Source organism: Bombina bombina, chromosome 12 (genome assembly GCF_027579735.1).
Source record: "Bombina bombina isolate aBomBom1 chromosome 12, aBomBom1.pri, whole genome shotgun sequence".
Taxonomy (NCBI): Eukaryota; Metazoa; Chordata; class Amphibia; order Anura; family Bombinatoridae; genus Bombina; species Bombina bombina.
Genome location: NC_069510.1, coordinates 144,810,349 through 144,834,174, shown reverse-complemented (window position 1 = coordinate 144,834,174; position 23,826 = coordinate 144,810,349). Strand labels below are relative to the sequence as shown.

General features: G+C 38.9%; 1 protein-coding gene across 1 annotated transcript in view; it reads right to left on the bottom strand.

Annotated features, from left to right (window-relative positions):
• WHRN (whirlin) overlaps positions 1 to 23,826 on the bottom strand; it is a 345,573-nt gene that overhangs the window by 18,653 nt on the left and 303,094 nt on the right.

Sequence of the window (23,826 nt, the reverse complement as noted above, 5' to 3'; positions counted from 1 at the left end):
TAGTGATGTATGGGATATTAATACCTAAGATGTGGAACTTTCACAGAAGAGTCACTAGAGAGGGAGGGATAAAAATAACTAACAGCCATTTTCCGCTGAAAAAATTAAATCCACTTTCAAAAAGTTTTTCTCATAATTGAAAAAGAAAAAAACTTAAAAACATAAGCAGAGGAATCAAACTGAAACAGCTGCCTGAAGAACTTTTCTACCAAAAACTGCTTCCGAAGAGGCAAATACATCAAACCAGTAGAATTTAGTAAATTGTATGCAAAGAAGAACAAGTTGCTCCTTTGCAAATCTGATCACTGAAGCTTCATTCTTAAAAGCCCACGAAGTGGAAACTGATCTGTGATTCTACTGAGGCAGGACCTGACCCGACTCCAAATAAGCTTGATGAATCAAAAGCTTTAACCAAGATGCCAAGGAAATGGCAGAAGCTTTCTGTCCTTTCCTAGAACCAGAAAGACAACAAATAGACTAGAAATCTTCCTGAAATCTTTAGTAGCTTCAACATAATATTTCAAAGCTCTTATAACATCCAGAGAATGTAAGGATCTCTCCAAAGAATTCTTAGGATTAGGACACAAAGCGGGAACAACAATTTCCCTAATTATGTTGTTAGAATTCACAACCTTAGGTAGAAATTTAAATGAAGTCTGCAAAACTGCCTTATCTGATGGAAAATCAGAAAAGGAGACTCACAAGAAAGAGCAGATCATTCGGAAACTCTTCTAGCAGAAGAGATGGCCAAAAGGAACAACACTTTCCAAGAAAGTAGTTTAATATTCAAATAATGCATAGGCTCAAAAGGAGGAGCCTGTAAGGCCTTCAAAACCAAATTATGACTCCAAGGAGGAGAGATTGATTTAATGACAGACTTGATTACGAACCAAAGCCTGTACAAAAACATAATTTATGCTTACCTGATAAATTTATTTCTCTTGTAGTGTATCCAGTCCCACGGATCATCCATTACTTACGGGATATTCTCCTTCCCAACAGGAAGTTGCAAGAGATCACCCATAGCAGAGTTGCTATATAGCTCCTCCCCTCACTGCCATATCCAGTCATTCGGACCGAAAACATGCAGAGAAAGGAAAAACCATAGGGTGCAGTGGTGACTGTAGTATAAATGAAAAAAATTACCTGCCTTAAAAGGACAGGGCGGGCCGTGGACAGGATACACTACAAGAGAAATAAATTTATCAGGTAAGCATAAATTATGTTTTCTCTTGTTAAGTGTATCCAGTCCACGGATCATCATTACTTATGGGATACCAATACCAAAGCTAAAGTACACGGATGATGGGAGGGACAAGGCAGGTGCTTAAACGGAAGTTACCACTGCCTATAAAAAACCCTTTCTCCCAAAAATAGCCTCCGAAGAAGCAAGAATCAATTTGTTAAATTTGAAAAAAGTATAAAACACAGACCAAGACTCCGTCTTGTAAATCTGTTCAACAGAAGCCTCATTTTTAAAAAGGCCCAAGTGAAAACCACAGCTCTAGTAGAATGAGCTGTAATCCCTTCAGGAGGCTGCTGTCCAGCAGTCTCCTAAACTAAATGAATTATGAATCTTTTAACCAAAAGACAGAGAGGTTGCTGAAGGTCTTTGACCTCTCCTCTGACCAGAATAGACAACAAACAAGGTGAATGTTTGATGAAGATCTGTAGTAGCTTGTAAGTAAAACTTAAAGCACGAACCACGTCCAAATTGTTGTAATAGACGTTCCTTCTTTGAAGAAAGATTAGGGTACAAGAATGGAACAACAATTTCTTGAGTGGATATTCTTGTTAGATACCACCTTAGGTAAAACCCCAGGTTGGAACACAGGACCACCTTATCCGTACGGAGGACCAGATAGGAGAATCACATTGTAACGCAGATAACTCGGAGACTCTACGAGCCGAGGAAATAGCTACCAAAAAGGAACTTTCCAAGATAAAAGTTTGACATCTATGGAATGAAAAGGTTTCAAACGGAACTCCTTGAAGAACCTTAAGAACCAGTTTTAAGCTCCATGGCGGAGCAACAGTTTTAAACACAGGCTTGGTTCTAACCAAAGCCTGACCAAATGCCTGAGCATCTAGAATACCTGCCAGACGCTTGTGCAAAAGAATAGACAGAGTAGAAATCTGTCCTTTTAAGGAACTAGCTGACAAACCTTTTATCAAAAACATTGTGGAGAAAAGATAATATCCTTGGCATCCCGAATTTACTCCATGAGTAACCCTTGGATTCATAACAATAAGATATTTACACCATATCTATGTTAATTTTCCTAAAGACAGGATTTCATGCCTGGATTAAGGTATTAATGACTGACTCGGAGAAGCCATGCTTTGATAACATCAAGCGTTCAGTCTCCAGGCAGTCCATCTCAGATTAGTTATATTTAGATGGTTGAAAAGACCCTGAGGTAGAGGATCCTGTCTCAGAAGGCAGAGACCGTGGTGGAAAGGATGACATGTCCACCAGATCTGAATACCAGGTCCTGCGTGGCCACGCAGGCGCTACCAAAACACCAAAGCACTCTCCTGCTTGATCTTGTGTAAACACCTCTGGAGGGAATCCCACTCCTCCAGATGAAAAGTCTGACGACTTAGAAAATCCGCCTCCCAGTTCTCATCACCTGGGATATGGATAGTTGACAGACAAGAGTGAGTCCTCTGTCCAGAGAATTATTTTAAGACTGCTAACATCGCTAGGGAACTATGTTCCCCCTTGATGGATGATGTAAGCCACAGTTGTGATATTGTCCGACTGAAAAATGATGTACCTCAGAGTTGCTAACTGAGGCCAAGTCTGAAGAGCATGGAATATTGCTCCCAGTTCCAGAATATACCTTAGAAGGAGGGTCTCCTCCTGAGTCCACTATCCCTGAGCCTTCAGGGAGTTCCAGACTGTATCCCAACCTAAAAGGCTGGCATCTGTTGTAACAATTGTCCCATCTGACCTGCGGAAAGTCATACCCTTGGACAGATGGACCCGAGATAGTCCCCAAAGAAGAGAATCTCTGGTCTCTTGGTCCAGATTTAACAGGGAGAACAAATCTGGTGTAATCCCCGTTCCTGCTGACTGAGTCTGCAAGTTGCAGCGGTCTGAAATGAAGGCGTGCAAACGGTACTATGTCCTCTGCCGCTACCATTAAGCCAATTACATTCATATACTGAGCCACCAAAGGGCGCGGATGGAATGAAGAACACAACAGAAATTTAGAAACTTTGACAACCTGGACTCCGTCAGGTAAATTTAATTTCTACAAAATCTATCAGAATCCCTAGGAGGGAAACTCTTGAGATTGGGGATAGAGAACTCTTCCTGTTCACTTTTCTCCACCCATGCGATCTCAGAAATGCCAGTACTACATCCGTATGAGACTTGGCAACTTGGATGTTTGACGCCTGTATCAGGATGTCGTCTAAATAAGGGGCCACTTCTATGCCCCGCGGCCTAAGGACCGCCAAAGCGACCCCAAAACCTCTATAAAGATTCTTGGGGCTGTAGTTAACCCTAAAGGAAAGAACTACAAAACTGGTAATGCCTGTTTAGAAAGGCAACCTGAAAAACCGATGGTAATCTTTCTGCATCGTAATGTGAGGATAAGCATCCTTCAAATCCATTGTAGCCCTCTATTGACTCTCCTGGATCATAGTTAAGATGGTACGAATAGTTTCCAACTTAAATGATGGAATTCTGAGGAATTTGTTTAAGATCTTTAGATCCAAAATAGATTTGAAGGTTCCCTCTCCTTGGGAACCACAAACAGATTTGAGTAAAAACTCTATCCCTGTTCCTCCCCTGGAACTGGATGGGTCTCGTACACAGTGTAAGAATGCCTCTTTCTTTATCTGGTTTGCAGATAATTGTGAAAGGTGAAATCTCCCCTTCTTTGGGGGAAAGCTTTGAAACCCAGAAGATATCTCTGGGATATAATTTCCAATGCCCAGGGATCCTGGGCCTCTCTTTCACGTCCGACGCCTGGGCGAAAGATGAAAGTCTGCCCACTACAGTATCCGTTACCGGATAGGGAGCCGTTCTAACCTGCTGTCTTAGAGGCAGCAGCAGGCTCCTTGGCCTGCTTAGCTTTGGTTCCAGGTCTGGTTGTCACCAGACCGTCTTGGACTGAGCAAAAGTTAGACTTTTTTGGTCCTTGATCTGGACCTGTCCTGAGGAAGGGCATTACCCTTTTCCTCCAGTGATATTAGTAATAATCTCCTTCAAACCATAATATAAGCCCTAGCGCTGTGCGCGCCAGCATAGTAAAAACAGAATTCTTAGCCGTTAGTTTAGTCAAAAGAAAACAAGGCATCAGAAAAAAGGAATTGGCTAGCTTAAGTGCTCTAAGCTTGTCAAGTATTCATCCAATGGAGTCGCTACCTGTAAAGCCTCAACCAGAGACTCAAACCAGAACGCCGCAGCAGCAGTGACAAAAGCAATGCATGCAAGGGGCTGCAGGATAAAACCTTGTTGAATAAACATTTTCTAAAAAAGCACAACCGTCCTCGACAGGGCTAGTGGTACGCTTAGCTAGAGTAGAAACTTTTCTCTCCACCTTAGGGACCATCTGCCATAAGTCCCGTGTGGTGGCATCTGTTAGAAACAGTTTTCTAAAAATAGGAGGGGAAGAGAACGGCACACCTGGTCTATCCCATTCCTTATTAATAATTTCTGTAAACCCTCTTTAGGTATTGAAAGAAGACATCAGTACACACCGGCACTGCATAGTATCGATCAGTCTACACAATTTCTAGCACTAGTGATTGTAAACCAGTCATTCAGAGCTGCTAAAACCTCCCTGAGCAACAAGTGGAGGATCTTTAAGCATAAATTTTAAATATAGATATATCGGAATCAGGTTAAATCATCTCCCCTGAATCAAAAATATGACCCACTGCATATAGTGAGGCAGTAACAGACATGGTTCTTGACGCATCTGTATGCTCTGTATCTATCCCTAGAGCTATCTTGCTTTCCTTTAATTTTAGGTAGTCTGACTAATACCGCTTCCAGAGTATTATTCATAACTTTCGCCATGTCTTGTAAAATAAACGCCATAAGCGCCCCTGATGTACTAGGCGCCATTTGAGCGTGAATCCCCGGAGCGGGAGTCGAAGAGTCTGACACGTGGGGAGAGTTAGACGGCATAACTTCCCCCTCGACAGAATCCTCTGATAAAATAAACGCTATGGGCGCCCTTTATCCACTTGGCGCCATTTGAGCGTGAGTCCCTAAAGCGGGAGTCAAAGGGTCTGACAAGTGGGGAGAGTTAGTCGGCACAACTTCCCCCTCGACAGAATCCTTTGGTGATAATGTTTTTAAAGACAAAAAAATGATCTTTATTGTTTAACATGAAATCAGTACATCTGGTACACATTCTAAAATGGGGTTCCACCATGGCTTTTTAAACATAATGAACACAGAGCTTCCTCTATGTCAGACATGTTAGAACAGACTAATAATGAGACTAGTAAGCTTGTAAAACACTTTAAATCAAGTAACAAGCAAATATAAAAAAACGTTACTGTGCCTTTAAGAGAAACAAATTTTGTCAGCATTTGAAAAACATTGTAAAAAGGCAGTAAATGAAACGAAATTTTTACAGTATATGTAATAAGTTCACAGAGCATTGCACCCACTTGCAAATGGATAATTAACCCCTTAATGCAAAAAACTGCCACAGCTGAGCTGTGGATTACCTTCCCTATAAACGATTTTGGAAGTCCTTTTAGCCCTTTAGGAGATGTCGTGTAGCATTCAAAGGACTGCTGAGGGAATCTGGATGATTCATTTTGTAATTTTAAACTGTGCAAAAAGCTCTAAATTAGGTCCCCTCCCACTCATATTACAACAGTGGGAAACCTCAGTTAACTGTTGCTATGCAGAAATTAAGCCAGCCATGTGGAAAAATTATGCCCCAATAAACCTTATCACCAATGTACCTCAAAAAACGATTAAACATGCCAGCAAACGTTTTTAAAAACAACCTTCTTTTAAAGAGTATGTATCTCTATTAATAAGCCTGTCTTGCTTCCCTGCATTAAGGCTTAAATTAGATTATTTCAGTATCAGCAGCATTTTCATAGTCAATTCCATTCCTTAGAAAATTACTTTACTGCACATACATTAATAAGCCTGATAACAGTCGCTTTCACTGCATTAAGGCTTTACTTATATTAATTTGGTAACAGCAGCATTTTCTTAGTCAATTCCATTCCTTAGAAAATTATTTTACTGCACATACATTAATAAGCCTGCTAACAGTCGCTTTCACTGCATTAAGGCTTTACTTACATTAATATGGTAACAGCAGCATTTTCTTAGTCAATTCCATTCCTTAGAAAAATATTTTACTGCACATACCTCATTTGCAGGAAAACCCGCACGCTGTCCCCCATCTGAAGTTACCTCACTCCTCAGAATGTGTGAGAACAGCCAGTGGATCTTAGTTACTTCTGCTAAGATCATAGAAAAACGCAGGCAGATTCTTCTTCCAAATACTGCCTGAGAGAAAAACAGCACACTCCGGTGCCATTTAAAAATAACAAACTTTTTGATTGAAGAAATAAATTAAGTATAAAACACCACTCCTCTCGCGACCCTCCTTCTATGATGAGAGTTGCAAGAGAATGACTGATATGGCAGTGAGGGGAGGAGCTATATAGCAACTCTGCTATGGGTGATCTCTTGCAACTTCCTGTTGGGAAGGAGAATATCCCGTAAGTAATGGATGATCCGTGGACTGGATACACTTAACAAGAGAAATAGTGAATATCCGGAAGTTTAGCAATCTTTCTGTGAAATAAAACAGAAAGAGCAGAGATGTGTCCCTTCAAGGAACTTGCAGACAAATCTTTATCCAAACCATCCTGAATAAACTGTAAAAATTGTAGGAATTCTAAAAGAATGCTAGGAGAATTTATGAGAACCACCATGAAATATAAGTCTTCAAACTCGATAATAAATCTTCCTAGAAACAGATTTACAAGCCTGTAACATAGTATCAATTACTGAGTCAGAGAAACCTCTATGACTAAACACTAAGCGTTCAATTTCCATACCTTCAAATTTAATGATTTGAGATCCCGATGGAAAAACGGCCCTTGAGACAGAAGGTCTGGTCTTAAAGGAAGTGGCCAAGGTTGGAAACTGGACATCTGGACAACATCCGCATACCAGAACCTGTGAGGCCATGCTGGTGCTTCCAGAAACATAAACGAATGTTTCCATGATGATCTTGGAGATCACTCTTGGAAGAAGAACTAGAGGCGGGAAGATATAAGCAGGTTGGTAAAACCAAGGAACTGCTAACGCATTCACCGACTCCGCCTGAGGATCCCTGGACCTGGACAGGTACCTGGGAAGTTTATTGTTTAGATGAGAGGCCATCAGATATATTTCTGGAAGACCCCACATCTTAACAATCTGAAAAAACACATCTGATGTAGAGTCTCACGGCTGGGATAATCCGCTTCCCAATTGTCTACACCTGGGATATGTACCGCAGAAATTAGACAAGAGCTGGATTCCGAACAATGCTAGACAAATCAGGATCTGTTTCCTGTTGCTCTAAGTTTTCCAAAGAAAAAGTTGATGCAGCTGTAACATCAGCCATGATTATAGCAGGCCTAAGAATGTAGCCAGAAAATAAATAAGCTTTCCTTAGATAAGATTCAAGTTTCCTATCTAAAGGGTCCTTAAAAGAAGTACTATCTGGGCGGAGCCAACTGCCGATGCAGAGAGACGCATCTTTCTAGAGCTCCTAACATCTGTTTAAATATTAGCTTATTTTGAACACATAAAGGAGCCTTATTTCAAGCTTAAATCTTTACTGAGCCTTGAAGAATAAGATGAATATCTTAATGACTCTAAAACTTTATCTTAGCTACCATTTTGACATAAGAATCTTTCTGCCCTGCTAAGCTGACTATGTGAGGTACGGCGCCATTTTAAAAGACAGTCACGGGCCTGTTATTCGTTTGGAGACTCAGACTCAGCTACATATACGCTATGGAGAGGCAAGCTGTCTTGATGCTGCATAATTTAATCTTTACTATGGACGCCCACTACGAGGACCTAATAGTGGTGCTCAGAGCCACTATGAATGAAACCCAGAATGCACCAACGACGAGTGTGGTTTTGGACGCTACCCAGGGGACTTGTCCCAGACACACCGCAGATGAGTTGCGATACACCTCTATGTCCAGAAGATATACACAACTCAGACAGAGGGTGTCCCCGATCCCATATGGTGGAGCTGACGGGGCTCAGCGTTCAATCAAGCCTCATGCAGCCTATTCTCACTAACATGGCGGTTACCTCTCAACAGCAAGAAACTGGGCCTCCACTAGCCATAATACCAGCTCCCACTAGCGGTAATCTAACAACCTTACCAGCAACGCCGTGGTCGGATCCTGTAAGAGCTTCGTTACTAGAACTTAATCTCTTTGAAGACAGCCCCGGGGTTGCAGCGGAGCTGTTTGCGGATGCTCAAAGTATCAGCCACCTCAGTCGTACAGCCCTGGATCCCTCTGACCTACCTAAGTCTGTTCTCACGCCATGTGAGGAGCAGTCAACCCCGGTATGGAGGTGTGCTGCCCTGGGGCTCCCTCAGTATCGCGCCATGCAGATCCGCTCCGCAGATAGACTCTGATCTATCCTCCAGTAGCTGCATAAAGACAGGAGTGGGGTGAGTTTGGATGCTGCGCAGCTGAAGCCTTCTCTATCAGCTCCCGATATCAGGCTTCTTTTTTTTCCGGTGACCCCTGGATGCCTATGTAAGCCCAATGCAGTAAGCTATTGTTGTTAATAATAGACTCCAAAGCCTACTCCAAAACTCATGAACAGTTCACACCGGACTATCCCTTAACCTGCAATGCTTAAGAGCATCTCATTCTGTTATAATTTAAAATGGTCTATCTCTCTCCAATCTATAAATATGTGTTGCTCTCTTGCCATTAATGGAGATGTAGACATTGTGGTTTATATGTTTACAATGTTTATTGCTCTCATAGACCGTCACTTTATTTTACTTTAAGATAGGACTTAAGAGGGGTGAGAAATGCTCCTTACAAACATATGTGTATCACAGCTTCTATATAGACCCTGGAGTCTTTCCTATACCTCCTTCTAACTGACCTATGTTATATGCTTGAGAGCTGTTATTCACCTCTATATGTTCCAGTCCATAACTTATTTTCATACATTTTCAAAAGAACAATTAATTTTGTAGGTTACGCTGCATACATTTGCAATGGTCAATATTTAAGGATGTTTTGATGAGGGCCAACTAATTATATTTTGCCATTCAATTTTTAGTGACCCTAGTTTCATGAGTGATTTGTCAAAGAATACCTATGGTGTCAGTATGTATTATTTATATAGTTGATCTGTATGTTTGCCGCTGAAGGAGAAAAACACATTACAGTGCTTCTAGGAGCTTAATCCTGCAGGTAACATAGCTATTGAATGTGACTTAGCCTTTGTTGCCCTTCTAAAACATATTAAAAGACCTACCCAGCGTAACCACCTTATATGTTTAAGCTGCAGGACTATTATTCAACTGCATCATATATAGCTATTGTTCATTACTGATAGGTTTACTTCTATTCATAACATAGGTGACATCAGCCTGCTAAAGTTCCTGTGCAATGTATATTTTAACTGTTTATGCAGTTTTTATGGATACTCCAGAGTAGTGTTTTGTTTTTTTTTTGTTTTCTCTTTGTATAGCTTACCTTAATATCAGATATACTTACCATGCTAAAAATATAGTTTTCTGTCAGAATTTGCACACCGGCTAATAACGGATCCAATGTGATCTACTATATATCATAGTTGGTTACCCTATATAATGTTCTTATATGTAAGCACAACACATGTTTGGTGTATTACTTATTTTGCCCTTTACAGTCTGTAGGAGGAGTATCTCATGGTTCGCCCATATGCTGTTCTTTATATATCTTACAACACTTATCTATACCCCTGATCAGAACACCATCCAAGTTAAAATTATAAGTAAGGGTTGCCTACACTGCTTACACTACTTCATAGGAACACTAAGTTATAGTTGTGTTTATGTTGTCATATCTGGATGTATCCATAGCTCATAACAACAATTCAGACATGGGTATATACCTCATTTTATTGCTTACTACTCCTCATTACATTCATGCTTGCTAAATAGGTCCCAGTAGTATGATATTATATTACTTTTACGCCTGAGGCCTAGAACTGTTAAGAAAATAGTGTAGCGGAGTTTTGTTATATATGTGCCAAGCCCTTTCTCTCAACTAGTTGATTTTCCTGAGTGAATCCCATCAGTCTCAAAATAATTGGCCTAAATATAATACTCACTTTGTGCGAATACAACCTAATTCTACTAAGATCTAACTCAGAGTAGCTTGTGCATGGTGCTATATTGCTGCATTTAGTACTATTGTCTACTACTTATAAAGAAATCCTATAAACTACCGTACTTCCTTGCAAGTTCTTAGTCGCTACTTTAAAAACCGGACTAGCTGTTCCACTTTGTTTACACCCTAAATGTTTTCCTCTTTAGATGTGTTTGAGGTGCTGTTTGAAGAAGTTAATTGTTCTGTAATTATATGTTTTACTTAGATATATAGAAAATATGTCTCCCCATGCTATTTTTCTCTGCCCATGCTATACTTGTGGGAATTGCCTAGTATACGATGTACATGTCAGGACGCCAGAAAAATCTTTTATTGGCTCTCTCATTCTAGACCAAATATTTCAAAGAGTGGTCTCACTAATGCTTCTATGCGGCAACGTATTAATTTTATTAGTTAAATGTTTTTAGCCTAACCTAACATGACTCAATGCTATCTTAAAATGCCTCAACTAACTCTCTCCATTCTTAATTATGTGTAGTAGTTAGGGCTCAGTTAATAAGGAGAAGTAGGGGCTGCTTATAGTATATATGTTATATGAGACTGTTATTTGCTCTAGATAAGATTTATGGTATGAAATTCTTTTTGTTTGGGTTTGTTTAACCAGGCTTACCTATAGTTCACTAATAGTGTACATACTCATAGAGGTAAGCATACCCTCTAAACAGGTTGTAAACATTAATAGCATCTATTTAGCCCAAGTTATGTTAACCAGTTATAACCAGTTATAACAGGAAGATTAAGCCTCCCTTGATTAGACATACCTCTATTTATTGCAATAAGGGTGTCTTTTACCTATGATTATAAAGCATCATACCTTTCGTATAATTCTAAAATACTCCCAAATATTGCCCGAAGTGGTAAACTTTTGAACTACCTTGATCGTCTGGTCCCATATATAGACCTCTTGGGACACTTAGTGTATATTTTGTATTAATCGCTTTACTGGAGGGGAGAACTCTAATATCCACAATAGCCTGAAATAAATCCATGCTCAGTTTATTGCTTATAAGTTAACCCAGCATGCTGTATTATGCCCTGCTAGTCTCTATATTTATGGCTCCGTCCCCCCCCCACCCCTTTCCCTATGCGTATAGCGGTGCTTACCCGCTGAATATCCCCCACCCCCCTATTAATCTCGGCCCAAGAGTGGCTGATTCCTATGCTGACCCTCCACAGACTGATATTTTGGTCTTAGGTAAAATACTATTAGAATGTGGAGCTCATACGCTGATATTATATTATAAAATGAAGTTTTATTTAATCTCGCCCAAGATACTGTCTATCTTCAAAACCAGATTTCAAAATGTATTTTCTCTTGCTATATATGCCTATTGCTTTCTCAACAATGCCTATGCATAGACAATGTATTAATCTCTTTGTTGTAACTTTGGCCTGTGGGCGAGTTCTTGTTGTTGTGATGATATGTGTCTTAACTTCAATAAAAAAATAATTAAAAAAAAAAAAAAAGAAGTACTATCTTCCATAGGAATAGTAGTACGTTTGGCAAGAGTAGAACTAGCCCCATCAACCTTGTGGATTTTTTCCCAAAACTCCAACCTAACTGCTGGCAAAGGATACAACTTTTTAAACCTAGAAGAAGGAATAAAAGAAGTACCAGGCCTATTCCATTCCTTTGAAATCATATCAGAAATAGCATAAGGAACTAGAAAAACCTCTGGAGTAACCATAGGAGGTTTATAAATAGAATTGAAACGTTTACTAGTTTTAGTATCAAGAGGACTAGTTTCCTCAATATCCAAAGTAATCAACACCTCGTTTAACAAGGAACGAATATACTCCATCTTAAAGAGATAAGTAGATTTGTCAGTGTCAATATCTGAGGTAGGATCTTCTGAACCGGATAGATCCTCATCAGAGGAGGATAATTCAGTATGTTGTCGGTCATTTGAAATCTCATCAACTTTATGAGAAGTTTTAAAAGACCTTTTACATTTATTAGAAGGCGGAATAGCAGACAAAGCCTTCTGAATCGCATCAGAAATAAAATCTTTTATAATCACAGGGATATCATGTACATTACATGTTGAAGGAACAACAGGCATTATATTAGTACTGATGGATACATTCTCTGCATGTAAAAGCTTATCATGACAACGGTTACATACTACAGCTGGAGATATAATCTCCACTAACACAACAGATACACTTAGCTTTGGGAGAACTGTTATCAGGCAGCAGGGTTCCAACAGTGGTTTCTGAGACAGGATCAGATTGAGACATCTTGCAAATGTAAGAGAAAAAACAACATATAAAGTAAACTTATCAATTTCCTTATATGGCATTTTCAGGAATGGGAAAAAAAATGCAAACAGCATAGCCCACATAGCATAAAAAAGAGGCATATAGGAAGTGGGGTTTAAATAATTAAATTATTTGGCACCAAGTATGACGCGCAATGCAAAATGAAATTTTTTTGGTGCTAACAACATCCGGAAATGACGCAACTCGCGTCATGGCAGACGCAACCTTGTGCAAGGAAACCTGGCATCAACTAAGACGCCAGAAATGACGAATTGCGTCACCGCAATAAATATCAGCATTTTGCGACTTCGCAAGCCTAATTTTGCCCACGAAAATTAATGAAAAAGCAGTCAATTTGAAGAAAAGACTATACCCCAGGTAAGAAAAAATAACTTCCTAAATATGTTTCCCAATTTTGAAACTGATAGTCTGCAAAAGGAAATATACATAAACCTGACTCATAGCAAGTATAAGTACAATACATATATTTAAAACTTTATATTAATACATAAAGTGTCAAACCATAGCTGAGAGTGTCTTAAGTAATGAAAACATACTTACCAAAAGACACCCATCCACATATAGCAGATAGCCAAACCAGTACTGAAATAGCAACAGTAGAGGTAATGGAATATGAGAGTATATTGTCCTCTGAAAAGGGAGGTAGGAGATGAATCTCTACGACCGATAACAGAGAACCTTCGAAAAGATCTCCTATGAGGAAAACCATAGAATCAATAGGTGATACTCCCTTCACGTCCCTCTGACATTCGCTGTACTCTGAGAGGAATCGGGCTTCAAAATGCTGAGAAGCGCATATCAAAGTAGAAATCTTAGCACAAACTTACTTCACCACCTCCATAGGAGGCAAAGTTTGTCAAACTGAATTGTGGGTGTGGTGAGGGGTGTATTTATAGGCATTTTGAGTTTTGGGAAACTTTGCCCCTCTTGGTAAGATTGTATATCCCATAAGTCACTAGCTCATGGACTCTTGCCAATTACATGAAAGAAAACAGCAAACACAAATTATGTGTAAAAAGAACAAAACATTTATTATGAGCTCAGCTCAACGCGTTTCAACGATTAAAATCGTCTTTCTTAAGAGCAATATTAAAAACAGGTCAAAAGTTGCTGTGCTGTGACGTTTATCCACGGTTTAAAAACAGATGGTATATGTTTCAACTTCCGGTTTACCGGAAACTGGACTCACAAAGCAAAATATAAAATCCCCATATGATTATCATTTTTATTTGTTCTTAACTAGTTATATATTTTCTACAATGGAATTTTAAATATGCAGTTTTTTTCACCAAAGTGAAATCTATTAAAATGTTAATAATAGAAACATAGAAACATAGATATTGACGGCAGATAAGAGCCATAGGCCCAGCAAGTCTGCCCGATATTACCTAACAGTATAAACTAGTTCGTAGGATAGCCTTATATAATTTCATATATATTCAGTGCAAATTCAGAATTACATAAATAAAAACGTGTGACATAAATTCAAGAGATTAATCATACAACAACTAAATTAAATATATTGAATATAGTTAGTGAAAAATATATATACAGTATATATGAAACTGAGGCGACTTTTTTAGATTTTTCTATTTTTGTAATAGATGAAGTTATACATACAAAGACCTTTTTAAAAAAATGTGATGTAAATACTTACATTAGACAAGACAGTCATCATCACCCTACTTGGCTTAAAGCTATACCTAAAGGGCAATTCCAATGCATTAGACGTAATTGTGACAGAATAGAGGACTATGAAGAACAATCTAATGCTTTAAAAATGAGGTTCCAACAAAAAGGATATAAAGGTGATATTCTAGAAGTAGAAAGACAAGAGATTAAGAACAAAAGATAGGAGTACCCTTTTAAAGTGTCAAAACCGGGAGCCATATAATTAATCTTTTCCAAGGTTCATAACTACTTTTAACTTTGGCCAGAACCAAATTAAAAATATTATTAATAAACACTGGCACATTCTCAAAAATGACAAAATCTTAGAGACCATAATTCCTAACAAACCACAGATAATATTTAGGAAGGGAACACATTTTAAACACAAACTAGTCCCTTCTTTGATTAAGGATATGAATCCCAAAATCCCTATACAAATTTCTAATCTCAAAGGTTTTAATACTTGCGTCCGCTGCAAAGGCTGCAACTACACTAAAAGAGTGCATAAAACCTTTACATCAACAACCACCAGAAAAACCTTTGAAATTAAGAATGTCATCAGTTGCAAAACCACCAATGTCATATACTTGTTACAATGTAATTGTCAGATTCTATATTTATGACAAACGACAAGGTTTGTAAAAACTAGACCATGGAGTTCCTCTTCATTGCAATAGATGTCAAAAGTTTAACATTAACAATTTTCAGTGGTTAGGAATAGAGAAGTTGTCTACACATTGGAGGGGGGGGGGGATAGAAACTGAGTTGGACAAAAGAGAACTGTGGTGGATCCACACTCTTAGAACATATGGGCATTGGGGTCTCAATAAGGACATTAGAGTAGCAGCTTTCATTTGAAAATCAAATTTTAATTTTATTGATAGAAACTTATTAAAAAACACCTCCCCCACACTTCCACAATATCCTGCCCTGACCTTGCTACAACCCACTATAACAATACTCTCTCCTCTGCACTGGACACTTTCGCTACTCCCCAAATACGCAAAAAAAACAAAAAACATAATTTATGTAAGAACTTACCTGATAAATTCATTTCTTTCATATTAGCAAGAGTCCATGAGCTAGTGACGTATGGGATATACATTCCTACCAGGAGGGGCAAAGTTTCCCAAACCTTAAATGCCTATAAATACACCCCTCACCACACCCACAATTCAGTTTAATGAATAGCCAAGAAGTGGGGTGATAAGAAAAAAGTGCGAAAGCATATAAAATAAGGAATTGGAATAATTGTGCTTTATACAAAAAAAATCATAACCACCACAAAAAAGGGCGGGCCTCATGGACTCTTGCTAATATGAAAGAAATGAATTTATCAGGTAAGTTCTTACATAAATTATGTTTTCTTTCATGTAATTAGCAAGAGTCCATGAGCTAGTGACGTATGGGATAATGACTACCCAAGATGTGGATCTTTCCACACAAGAGTCACTAGAGAGGGAGGGATAAAATAAAGACAGCCAATTCCTGCTGAAAATAATCCACACCCAAAATAAAGTTTAATGAAAAACATAAGCAGAAGATTCAAACTGAAACCGCTGCCTGAAGTACTTTTCTACCAAAAACTGCTTCAGAAGAAGAAAATACAACAAAATGGTAGAATTTGGTAAAAGTATGCAAAGAGGACCAAGTTGCCGCTTTGCAAATCTGATCAACCGAAGCTTCATTCCTAAACGCCCAGGAAGTAGAAACTGACCTAGTAGAATGAGCTGTAATCCTATGAGGCGGAGTCTTACCCGACTCAACATAGGCAAGATGAATGAAAGATTTCAACCAAGATGCCAAAGAAATGGCAGAAGTTTTCTGGCCTTTCTAAAACCGGAAAAGATAACAAATAAACTAGAAGTCTTTCGGAAAGACTTAGTAGCTTCAACATAATATTTCAAAGCTCTAATAACATCCAAAGAATGCAACGATTTCTCCTTAGAAATCTTAGGATTAGGACATAATGAAGGAACCACAATGTCTCTACTAATGTTGTTGGAATTCACAACTTAGGTAAAAATTAAAAAGAAGTTCGCAACACCGCCTTATCCTGATGAAAAAATCAGAAAAGGAGACTCACAAGAAAGAGCAGATAATTCAGAAACTCTTCTGGCAGAAGAGATGGCCAAAAGGAACAAAACTTTCCAAGAAAGTAATTTAACATCCAATGAATGCATAGGTTCAAATGGAGGAGCTTGAAGAGCCCCCAGAACCAAATTAAAACTCCAAGGAGGAGAAATTGACTTAATGACAGGCTTTATACGAACCAAAGCTTGTACAAAACAATGAATATCAGGAAGAATAGCAATCTTTCTGTGAAAAAGAACAGAAAGAGCAGAGATTTGACCTTTCAAGGAACTTGCGGACAAACCCTTATCTAAACCATCCTGAAGAAACTGTAATATTCTCGGTATTCTAAAAGAATGCCAAGAAAAATGATGAGAAAGACACCAAGAAATATAAGTCTTCCAGACTCTATAATATATCTCTCTGGATACAGATTTACGAGCCTGTAACATAGTATTAATCACAGAGTCAGAGAAACCTCTTTGACCAAGAATCAAGCGTTCAATCTCCATACCTTTAAATTCAAGGATTTCAGATCCTGATGGAAAAAAAGGACCTTGAGACAAAAGGTCTGGTCTTAACGGAAGAGTCCACGGTTGGCATGTCAGTATTCCAAGTTTAATCCATAAAGCTTTTCTAGCTAAAATAGCTAGAGACATATACCTGACATCAACTCTAATGATATCAAAAGATGGTATCACCAATAAAATTATTAGCATGTTATAGAATAATAATAATGCTATAAAATAATGATCTGTTACTTGTTGCGCTAAAGCTTCTAACCAAAAAGTTGAAGCTGCAGCAACATCCGCTAAAAATATAGCAGGTCTAAGAAGATTACCTGAACATAAGTAAGCTTTTCTTAGAAAGGATTCAATTTTCCTATCTAAAGGATCCTTAAATGAAGTACTATCTGTAGTACATTAGCAGGAGTAGAGACAGCCCCATAACCTTAGGGATTTTTGTCCCAAAAAACTCTAATCTGTCAGATGGCACAGGATATAATTTGCTTAAACGTCTAGAAGGAGTAAATAAATTACCCAAATTATTCCATTCCCTGGAAATTACTTCAGAAATAGCATCAGGGAGATAAAACACTTCTGGAATAACTACAGGAGATTTAAAAAACCTTATTTAAACGTTTACATTTAGTATCAAGCGGACCAGAATCCTCTATTTCTAATGCAAATAACACTTCTTTAAGTAAAGAACGAATAAATTCCATCTTGAACAAATACAAAGATTTATCAGCATCAACCTCTGAGACAGAAACCTCTGAACCAGAAGAACCATTATCAGTATCAGAATGATGATGTTCATTTAAAAATTCATCTGAAAAAAGAGAAGTTTTAAAAGACTTTTATGTATACTAGAAGGAGAAATAACAGACATAGCCTTCTTAATGGATTTAAAAAATAAAATCTCTTATGTTATCAGGAACATTCTGAAAATTAGATGTTGACGGAACAGCAACAGGTAATGTAACAGTACTAAAGGAAATTTGATCTGCATTAATAAGTTTGACATGACATGCAATACAAATAACAGCTGGAGAAACAGATACCAAAAGTTTATAGCAGATACACTTAGCTTGGTAGCTCCAGCACTGTGCAGTGATTTTCCTGAAGTATCTTCTGACTCAGTTGCAACGTGGAACATCTTGCAATATGTAAAAGAAAAAAACAACATATAAAGCAAAATTGATCAAATTCCTTAAATGACAGTTTCAGGAATGGGAAAAAAAATGCCAGTGAACAAGCTTCTAGCAACCAGAAGCAATAAATAATGAGACTTAAATAATGTGGAGACAAAAATGACGCCCATATTTTTTAGCGCCAAAAAAAAACCGCCCACATTATTTGGCGCCTAAATGCTTTTGGCGCCAAAAATGACGCCACATCCGGAACGCCGACATTTTTGACGCAAAAAAAACGTCAAAAAATGACGCAACTTTCCGGCGACACGTATGACGCCGGAAACAGAAAAAAAATTTTGCGCCAAAAAAGTCTGCGCCAAGAATGACGCAATAAAATGAAGCATTTTCTGCCCCCGCGAGCCTAACAGCCCACAGGAAAAAAGTCAAATTTTTTAAGGTAAGAAAAAATGATTGAAACAAATGCATTTATCCCAAATATGAAACTGACTGTCTGAAAAAATAAGGAATGTTGAACATTCTGAGTCAAGGCAAATAAATGTTTGAATACATATATTTAGAACTTTATAAATAAAGTGCCCAACCATAGCTTAGAGTGTCACAGAAAATAATATTTACTTACCCCAGGACACTCATCTACATGTTTGTAGAAAGCCAAACCAGTACTGAAACGAGAATCAGCAGAGGTAATGGTATATATAAGAGTATATCGTCGATCTGAAAAGGGAGGTAAGAGATGAATCTCTACGACCGATAACAGAGAACCTATGAAATAGACCCCGTAGAAGGAGATCACTGCATTCAAATAGGCAATACTCTCCTCACATCCCTCTGACATTCACTGCACGCTGAGAGGAAAACCGGGCTCCAACTTGCTGCGGAGCGCATATCAACGTAGAATCTAGCACAAACTTACTTCACCACCTCCATCGGAGGCAAAGTTTGTAAAACTGAATTGTGGGTGTGGTGAGGGGTGTATTTATAGGCATTTAAGGTTTGGGAAACTTTGCCCCTCCTGGTAGGAATGTATTTCCCATACGTCACTAGCTCATGGACTCTTGCTAATTACATGAAAGAAAAACCCATTGTCAGCTCCAACCCTGGCACTCTAAGCAAACACGCTACCTGCAAAAATGCTCCCGTGCTGCTGAACGTGCCTGGAGGAAATCCAGCTCTGAATCATATTTCCTCCACTATAAGTTCACTCTTTATTCTTACTCCTCTGCCGTTCACTTAGCCAAGCAAACCTACTTCTCTTCTCTTATATCTACTCATGCCTCAAACCCTAAACGTCTCTCATCCATTTTCAACTCTCTCCTTTATCCACCTGCACCACCCCCTTCATCTGCCTTTAGTGCTCAAGACCTGGCAGACTACTTTTTCAACATAATTACCATCCGAAGTAATATCCCAACACAAGACTGCAACTTTCCATCTCCGCCCCTGGCAACCACCTCCACCACTCTCAGCACCTTCTACCCTACCACTGAGAATGAAGTGAGCTCCCTATTATCTTCCTCACACTTGACCCTATCCCTTCACATCTAATACCTTCTCTGTCTTCTACCCTCACTCCAGCTCTTACTTACATATTCAACCTATCCCTTACTACCGGTTCATTCCCATCTTCCTTCAAACATGCAAAGGTCACCCCCATCCTCAAAAAACCCACCCTCTTCTGCAAACTACCACCCCATATTACTGCTTCCGCTAGCTTCAAAAGTCCTGGAAAAACTAGTCTTTGATCGCTTAACCCACTTCTTGTCCTCCAACTCACTGCTCGACCCCTTGCAATCTGGCTTCCGTTCCCAACACTCAACTGAGACTGCCCTCACCAAGGTTACCAATGATCCTCTTTCTGCTGGAAAAAAAAACGGCCACTACTCAATACTTATCTTACTTGATCTGTCTGCTGACTTTGACATCGTTGACCATCCCCTTGTCCTACGGACTCTCAGCTCCCTTGGGCTCTCTGACACTGCACTTTCCTGAATCCACTCTTATCTCTCTAATAGGTCCTTTTCTGTCTCCTTTTCTGGCGACTCCTCCTCTCCATTGTCTCTGTCTGTTGGAGTACCTCAAGGCTCTGTTCTGGGTCCTCTACTCTTCTCTATTTAAAAGACCCACCTCTTCCATCAGGCATTCAGTCCGCTTATCTGACCTTCAGAAACTCCTAACTTTTATGTCTTATGTTGGCATATTTGTAAAGTGCTTTGAGTCTCACAGGGAGAAAAGCGCTATAAAAATCGCAAATTATTATTATTATTCCTCACTGGGTAAACTTATCAGTAGCTATGGCTTCAACTACCACCTCTATGCTGATGATACTCAGATCTACCTATCCACCCCTTCACTCTCTCCTTCCATCCTTTCTCACATCAGTGTCTGCTTATCTGGCATTTCTTCTTGGATGGCCTCTCACCACCTAAAAATCAATATGTCCAAGACTGAACTCCTTCTAATTCCCCCCTCTAATTCTACCCTGGTTCCTAACTTTTCAATCACTGTTGGTGACACCACTATCTCCCCATCACCCCAAGTCCTGCCTAGGAGTTACACTTGACTTCAATCTGTCCTTCATACCCCACATCCAATTGCTCTTTTCCTCCTGTTGCAACCACCTACGCAATATCTCCAAAATTCGTCCGTTTCTTAATGCTGAAACTACTAAACAGCTAATCCACTCCATGTTAATCTCCCGACTTGACTACTGTAATAACCAACTAACTGGCCTCCTTCTCTCCCGCCTCTCCCCTCTTCAATCCATCCTAAATGCCTCTGCTAGGCTAATCTACCTCTCCCGACGCTCTGTATCTGCTGCACCTCTCTGCGAGTCCCTTCACTGGCTACCCATCCACAGTAGAATTAAATTCAAAATTCTCATCTGACCTACAAAGCCCTTACCAACGCAGCCCCCCCACCTGTCCTCACTCATCAACAAATACACTCCAGCCCGCGCCCTAAGATCCAACAATGACTTGCTCCTTGCATCTTCTACCATCACCTCCTCCCATGCTAGGCTACAGGACTTCTCTCGTGCGGCACCAACCATCTGGAATGCACTTCCTAGAGCTGTCTGACTCTCCCCTAACCTTTCCTCCTTTAAACGCTCCCTAAAGACCTTTCTGTTCATGGAAGCCTATCTCCAAATCAGTAACAAATTAATTCCACTTGCCTAATTGCTGCCCCCATCTAACTCCACACTAACATCATTCTCACATTTGCAGTCCCCACCTCCTGTTTCTCACCCTCCTACCCATCTAGATTGTAAGTTCCCATGGGAACAGGGCCCTCAATTCCCCCTGTATTTGTTTGTTAAACTTTGTCTGGTGTCTTTTATATTGTACTGTACTTTTATTTTTGTACCCATGGACAGCGCTGCGGAATCTGTTGGCGCTTTATAAATAAAGAATAATAATAATGGGTTCAATTTAATAATATATGTTTTTAATAATATATGTTTTTTTCCACAAAGGTAACACGATAAGCATTTTTACAGTTGTTTTACTTCAGTATTAATAATGAGCCAATATTTTTCACCAACTATATTTAATATATATAATTTAATTTAGTTGTCGTATGATTAATTTCTTGAATATATGTCATACGTTATTATTTATGTAATTCTGAATTTGCACTGAATATATACTTTTCACTTGTATTTTAAATTGTATATTATAGCTATTCACGATTGGGACTTTCAATGTTCTTTATAAATTGCCATTTTTTCCTGGGCATCCCATTGGCTAAAAACCTCACCGCACAAGTTTTCCACCATTGGATCATAGGAATCACATGACAAGTCTGGATGGACCTGAAATGGAACTCCATATGTATCACTACTTGTTTGGGAACTGATGTTTGGAATCACTCCCATTGGTTGCTACTTTCACATGTGACTGACTTTTTAACATCGAAGCAAGTCCTCTGTCATTGGTCCACCATTATCACATGGCAAGACAGAACAGACCTGAAATAGAACCGCAAAAAAAAATTGTTTCGATTGGCGGTTTCAAACTTATTACATAATTTGTGATTGGTTCTTTTTGTTCTTACCCAGAAATTATTAACATTTTAATACATTTCACTTTGTTGAAAAAAACGGCATATTTAAAATTCCATTGTAGAAAATGTATAACTAGTTAAGAACAAATAAAAATGATAATTATATGGGGATTTTATATTTTGATTTGTGAGTCCAGTTTCCGGTAAACCGGAAGTTGGAACATATACCATCTGTATTTAAGCCGTGGATAAACGTCACAGCACAGCAACTTTTTACCTGTTTTAATATTGCTCTTGAGAAAGACGTTGAAACGCGTTGAGCTGAGCTCATAATAAATGTTTTGCTCTTCTTTTTACACATAATTTGTGTTTGCTGTTTTTTGCTGTGACAACGCCGAAATTTGGATTTTAAGGAGTAAGTAACTGCTTTATTTGCATCCAGAGCTTTTACTATTTTCATCATTGGAGTATTCTCTTTCCCAGCTTGGCTGTACACCATCTATCAAGGGGTGTTCTCCAGACCGGCCGACATTGCAAATCCTATGTTGTGAGTATACTGCACAAATATTATATTGGAATATATACATACTTCAAGTCATTCTCTTTGTCTTCAGTGACATTAATATATTCAGAGTGAAATCAAAGGACCTGCGCCATCTATACCTCTAAAGCTTCTAGGATAAATAGAAGAATCATGTGTCAGACATTAAATAATGGGGCACTAGGAGTACCTGATCTCGTCACCTACAGCAAAGCCATATACATGCAAAGAATAGTGGACTGGTATACTAACTATAATACAAAATCTGGGTACAGTTGGAACATGACATCGCAAGCTCCACACACCTAGGAGTACACTGTTGGACACCCAATGTTACAACTTCACAACAGACATATTTTACACATATTGTTCAAGAAACATTTCTGACCTGGGACAGAATTCTGATCGAATATCCCAACATCTCTTCAAAGTTTTCACCCCTAACCTCATTCATTCACAATAAAGAGTTCCCACCCGGCCTTAAGATCCCGACTAAATATACCAAAATACCAGATAGGATATTAGCCCTTTGAGTGCTAAGCCATTTCCTACGTGGGTGCTACGCTGGATTTCATCTCCCACCCCCCCCAGATCCCCAAGACTTATACCGTTTGAAAGGTTAGGCGATTACCTATCCAATGGTAGGTCTTGGGGGTCTGTAGCTGCTTAGATGTTTAATGTCTGTATCAAGAGGACGAGAAGATGTTTATGGAACTATTTTAGGAATCTCACTAATTGCAAGCAATGTTTTGTTGTGTACAGGTAGATACCAGGAGCATATGAAAACATGGTTACTATAGATTGGTTAAAGCACATAACTGGGTAGTGACATGCTGTCAAATAACCCATTGATTATGACTGTTTTCATGTTTTATTATATAATGATTACACTGTAGGTGTACATATGTACTTGTTTGATTCAAACTACTTGTAAATTCAACATCTGTATACCTGTTTTGTATTTCTCTTGTACAATAAATATTGTTTTTTTAAAAAAAAAAAGGCATAAAACTGCAATAACAAATGGTTCCGTATATGTAGAGATGGTGGTTCTGGTAGGCATTTCTGATAGGTATATGCCCACCATATAAGTATGAATAGCGGTTTGGAGGTGGGGTTAGCATCAGCGAGGGTTAATTGTTGATTGTTGTGGGACAGGGTTTTAGTTAGGGTAAATGGGCTA